Raw genomic sequence first — 6,556 nt, forward strand, 5'->3', positions numbered from 1 at the left:
CTGGGGCCTTGAATATGTTTGGCGAGTATTCTACCACTGAGCTACGGCCCCAGCTCCTCGATTGTACATTTTTATCTGGATTTGGTATTTCATATTCACAGTAATTCTTCAAAACCACAATCTATCTAGACCCGAGTCTCAGCACTGGAACATCACCAGGAGCTTGTTAGAATGCAGAATCTCAGGTCCCAACAAAGATTACTGAATCAGATTTTGCATTACAATAAGACCCTCAGTGCTCTACAGGCACATGAAAATTTCAGAAGTAATGAAAGCACCCAGAAACCACTCCAGATGTGGGAACTCACGCAAGGGATTTTATTAAGCGACAGGCAGAGTGTCTCCCTGCAGGGTGAGAGAGAAAATGAGAGGAAGAGAGAGAGAGAGAGAGAGCAAGAGAGAGTGAAAGCCAGTAGGAGAAAGCATGAAAGGAGGAGGAGAGAGAGAGAAAAAGGTGGGGGAGCTATTAAGTAGTTCACAGGCTAAAAACAGACCAATGACTGACGAGAATATTCACAGGCTGATGAGTGGACCAATGACTGGCTAGGATGTCCGCAGGCTGACAATCTGGACCAATAACCTATGAGAATGTTCACAGGCTGACAATCTGGACCAATGACTGCCGAGAATGTTCACAGGCTGCCGAGCGGACCAATAGCTGGCTGGGATGTTCACAGACTGACAATCTGGGTTGTACAATGGTGTGGGGGAGGGAGAATAATGGTGTCAGCAAAATAGCAGATCTGATGCCAACAAGTACTGATCGAAGACACTGGAAAGGTCATGGTGTTTCTTCATTAACAGAAACATTTCCTTTATACCAGGTGAGGTGGCACACGGCGATAGTCCCAGCTACTCAGGAGACTGAAGTAGGAGGATCACCTGAGTGCAGGAGTTGGTGACCAGCTTGGGCAACATAGTTGAGACCCCGTCTTGATAAATTAATAAAACATTTCCTTTAAAGATAACATGATGGCTGGTGATGTGGCTCAGTGGTAGAGTGCTAGCCTAGCATGCACAGGGCCCTGGGTCCATTCACTAGTACCTCAAAATTAATTATCGTTGACAAGATAGAAAAGAACAGATACAGACTTTGGATCATAGGTGGATTAATGGTGGAAATAACATTTTTAATTAATCTTTTTCCCCCTCTGGTGTCTTTATATTGGAGAAGTTGGGATCAGTGTCGAGAAACTCTGCAATTTGTTTAGGAGCAATATCATCTTTTTGTAAATGTAATTTTTCTTGAGTTTCTAAAGTCATCATATGCTTTCAAGGGAATGATATACATTAACTTCATGTTTCTATCTAATTTTGCTCATAAAAATTGCTCCTAATTAATACTGAGCAATACTTTTTTCTTTCTTTTATGGTACAGGCATTGAACCCAGGGTACTTTACCACTGAGCTACATCCCAAACCCTGTTTATTTTTATTTTGAGGCAGGGTCTCCACTGAGTTGCTTAGGCGATACTAAGTTACTGAGGCTGGCCTTGAATTTGTGATCCTCCTGCCTTAGCCTCCCAAGTCACTGGGTTTATAGGTGTGTGTCGCCACCCCCCCCCGCAATGCCTTTTACAGATAATATTTTCAGCAGTATTACATACTTCCGACTTGCATTTTAGAATCTGTGTTTTTATTCCCATCACCAACATGCATCATATACTCCCTCTAATTAAGTTTTAGCAGTAAGATGGCCTCTACTCAATTTTCTCATCCCATTTTCAACAATGATTTCAAATTTTATGTCCCATATATACCTCTTCAATGTATGCCAGCATTTGGTTGAAGCAGAAAGAGTAGTTATATAGTTTCTTGAATGATATTAAAAAATTCAGTCCTGTCAAAATAGATTTTTGCTGCATCATTCACTACCAAATTTAAAGATGCAAAACAAAGAGTATAGAATGCCCTAGAATATTCTTAGGTTCTTCTGTTGCGATCTCTTGTACTCTCAGGTGGCATTACTGTATGTGACTTTTCTTTAGATTTTTGTAAGTCATCATCTACAAATGTTTCTGTGCTTTCTTTTGTCTTGCCATCTACTGGACAAGCTCCCTTACCCAAATATCACAAGTGAAATTTTTTCTTTTTAGACATCCACAATCCTCATAGCTTTATCTGCTCTCTGTGGTTTTATCGGGTTTTATCTAAAACAATCAAAAGTAATATGCAGTATTTCTAACCTTTGTTCAGTATGAGTTCATTTGTTACCTCTGTTATAATTTTAACTATTTGGTTTTGTATTTCATTCCTTTAAAAAGTGCAGTATTATTTGATGTCAATGTGCCATTACGTTATCAAATTTTGGGTAGCTTTTGCCAAATGAAGACAATTTGCATCACTGTGCTTGTTTCCTGGATTATCTTCTCTCAAGTATATTACTATTAATAGCATTAATAGTTTTACTGTTAATAGTAAATACCTTTACTATTTACAACTATTAATAGTTTTACTAACAGACTATCCACAGCAAGCAATTTCTATCACATAATTACCAGATCATTAAGTGATAATCTTGTAATTTATGGCCACATGATTTATTTCGTGAATTAATTAGGCATATGTAATTTGATGGTGATTCATATAATAATAAAAGTTCCTATATGCTTCCAAAGGGAATTCAGCAATGCCTTTTGGGTATAGCAAAGAGCGGATGATGGAAATGTAATAACAATTGTGTGGCATGCTAAATTAGCCAGCACACTAATTACAACAGTGATTTTTAAAAAGTTTTTGAAGCACGTACTTACCTAGCAACAGACGATTTAGAAAAATGGTTTCCTGTTTAGAGGTAGAATTCATTTTTAGATGGTATTAGATCTGTCTTTTTTTTAACTGAACTATTTTAATGATTGGTTATTCATTTTCTTTTTTTTTATTGTAATAAAATGGGATACATGTTGTTTCTCTGTTTGTACATGGCACAAAGGCATACCATTTGTGTAATCATAAATTTACATAGGGTAATGTTGTTTGATTCATTCTGTTATTTTTTCCCTTCCCCCACCCCTCCCACCCCTCTTTTCCCTCTAAACAGTCCTTCCTTCCTCCATTCTTGCCCCCCTCCCTGACCCTAACTCTAACCCTAACACTAACCCCTCCCACCCCCCATTATGTGTCATCATCCACTTATTAGCGATATCATTCGTCCTTTGGTTTTTTGAGATTGGCATATCTCACTTAGCATGATATTCTCCAATCTCATCCATTTGCCTGCAAATGCCATAATTTTATCATTCTTTATGGCTGAGTAATATTCCATTGTATATATACCACAGTTTCTTTATCCATTCATCAACTGAAGGACATCTAGGTTGGTTCCACAATCTGGCTATTGTGAATTGAGCAGCTATGAACATTGATGTGGCTGTATCTCTGTAATATGCTGATTTTAAGTCCTTTGGGTATAGGCCAAGGAGTGGGATAGCTGGGTCAAATGGTGGTTCCATTCCAAGTTTTCTAAGGAGTCTCCACACTGGTTTCCAGAGTGGCTGCACTAATTTGCAGCCCCACCAGCAATGTATGAGTGTACCTTTCTCCCCACATCCTCGCCAACACCTGTTGTTGCTTGTATTCTTGATAATCGCCATTCTAATTGGGGTGAGATGGAATCTTAGGGTGGTTTTGATTTGCATTTCTCTTATTACTAGAGATGTTGAACATTTTTCCATATGTTTGTTGATTGCTTGTATATCTTCTTCAGTGAAGTGTCTATTCATTTCCTTAGCCCATTTGTCGATTGGATTATTTGCATTCTTGGTGTAGAGTTTATTGAGTTCTTTATAGATTCTGGAGATTAGTGCTCTATCTGAAGTATGATTGGCAAAGATTTTCTCCCACTCTGTAGCTCTTTCTTCGCATTGCTGATAGTTTCCTTTGCTGTGAGAAAACTTTTTAGTTTGAATCTATCCCCGTTATTGATTCTTGCTTTTATTTCTTGTGCTATGGGAGTCCTGTTGATGAAGTCTGGTCCTACGCCAACATATTGAAGATCTGGACCTACTTTTTCTTCTATAATCTGCAGGGTCTCTGGTCTGATTCCGAGGTCCTTAATCCATTTTGAGTTTAGTTTCGTGCATGGTGAGAGATATGGGTTTAGTTTCGTTCTGTTGCATATGGATTTCCAATTCTCCCAGCACCATTTGTTGAAGAGGCTATCTTTTCTCCTTTGCATATGTTTGGACCCTTTGTCTAGCATGAGAAAATTGTATGTATTTGGGTTTGTGTCCATGTTCTCTATTCTGTACCATTGATCTACCTTTCTATTTTGGTATCAATACCATGCCGTTTTTGTTACTATTGCTTTGTAGTAGAGTTGAAGATCTGGTATTGCGATACCCCCTGCTTCACTCTTTCTGCTAAGGATTGCTTTAGCTATTCTGGGTTTCTTATTCTTCCAGATGAATTTCATAATTGCTTGCTCTATTTCTGTAAGGTACATCATTGGGATTTTAATTGGAATTGCATTGAATCTGTATAGCACTTTTGGTAGTATGGCCATTTTGACAATATTAATTCTTCCTATCCAGGAACATGGGAGATCTTTTCCATCTCCTAAGGTTTTCTTTAATTTCTTTCTTTAGTGTTCCGTAGTTCTCATTGTAGAGGTCTTTCATCTCTTTTGTGAGATTGATTCCCAAGTATTTTATTTTTTTCGATGCTATTGTGAATGGGGTAGTTTTCCTAATTTCTCTTTCTGAAGATTCATCACTTATGGTATAAAAATGCATTCGATTTATGTGCATTGATCTTATATCCTGCTACTTTACAGAATTCACTTATGAGTTCTAAAAGTTTTCTGGTGGAATTTCCTGGTTCCTCTAAGTATATAATCATACCATCAGCAAATAGGGATAGTTTGAGTTCTTCTTTTCCTATTCTTATCCCTTTAATTTCTTTGGTCTGTCTAATTGCTCTGGCTAGAGTTTCAAGGATGATTTTGAATAGAAGTGGTGAAAGAGGGCAACCCTGCCTTGTTCCAGTTTTTAGGGGGAATGCTTTCAGTTTTTCACCATTTAGAATGATATTGGCCATGGGCTTAGCATAGATGGCCTTTACCACGTTAAGGAATGTTCCCACTATCCCTATTTTTTCTAATGTTTTGAGCATGAAGGGGTGCTGTATTTTATCAAATTCTTTTTCTGCATCTATTGAAATAATTATGTGATTCTTGACTTTAAGTCTATTGATATGGTGAATTACATTTATTGATTTCCTGATGTTGAACCAACCTTGCATCCCTGGGATGAAACCCACTTGATCATGGTGCACTATCTTTTTAATATGTTTTTGTATGCGATTTGCTAAAATTTTGTTTAGAATTTTTGCGTCGATGTTCATTAAGGATATTGGTCTGAAATTTTCTTTCCTCGATGTGTCTCTGTCTGGTTTAGGTATCAGGGTGATATTGGCTTCATAGAATGAGTTTGGGAGGGTTCCCTCCTCTTCTATTTTATGGAATACTTTGAGAAGTATTGGAATGAGCTCTTCTTTAAAGGTTTTGTAGAACTTGGCTGAGAACCCATCTGGTCCCGGACTTTTCTTTGTTGGTAGGCTTTTGATGACGACTTCTATTTCATTACTTGAAATTGGTCTACTTAAATTGTGTATGTCCTCCTCGTTCAGTTTAGGCAATTCATATGTCTCTAGAAACCTGTTGATGTCTTTGAAATTTTCTATTTTGTTGGAGTATAGATTTTCAAAATAACTTCCAATTATGTTTTGTATTTCACTTGTGTCTGTTGTGATATTTCCTTGTTCATTCTGAATTTTAGTGATTTGGGTTTTCTCTGGTCTTCTTTTTGTTAGTGTGGCTAAAGGTTTATCAATTTTGTTTATTTTTTTGAAGAACCAACTATTTATTTTGTCAATTTTTTGTATTGTTTCTTTTGTTTCAATTTCGTTGATTTGAGCTCTGAGTTTAACTATTTCCTGTCTTCTACTACTTTTGGTGTTGCTTTGTTCTTCTTTTTCTAGGGCTTTGAGCTGCAGCGTTAGTTTGTTTATTTGTTGAGTTTTACTTCTTTTATTAAATGCGCTCCATGAAATAAATTTTCCTCTAAGTACTGCTTTCATAGTGTCCCAGAGATTTTGATATGTTTCTTTGTTCTCATTTACCTCTAAGAATTTTAAAATTTCCTTCCTAATATCTGTTATCCATTCATTATATAATAGCATATTGTTTAATCTCCAGGTGTTGGAGTAGTTTGTTTTTTACTCTTTCATTTATTTCTAACTTCAATCCATTATGATTTGATAGAATACAAGGTAGTGTCTCTATCTTCTTGTATTTGCTAACATTAGCTTTGTGGCATAATATATGGTCTATTTTAGAGAAGGATCCATGTGCTGCTGAGAAGAAAGTGTGTTCGCTCTTGGTTGGATGGTATATTCTATAAATGTCTGTTAAGTCTAAATTATTGTGTTATTGAGATCTATGGTTTCTTTGTTCAATTTTGTTTGGAAGATCTGTCCAGTGGTGAGAGAGGTGTGTTAAAATCACCTAGTATTATTGTGTTATGGTCTATTTGGTTTCTGAAATTGAGAAGGATTT

Source organism: Sciurus carolinensis, chromosome 11, assembly GCF_902686445.1.
Source record: "Sciurus carolinensis chromosome 11, mSciCar1.2, whole genome shotgun sequence".
Lineage (NCBI taxonomy): Eukaryota > Metazoa > Chordata > Mammalia > Rodentia > Sciuridae > Sciurus > Sciurus carolinensis.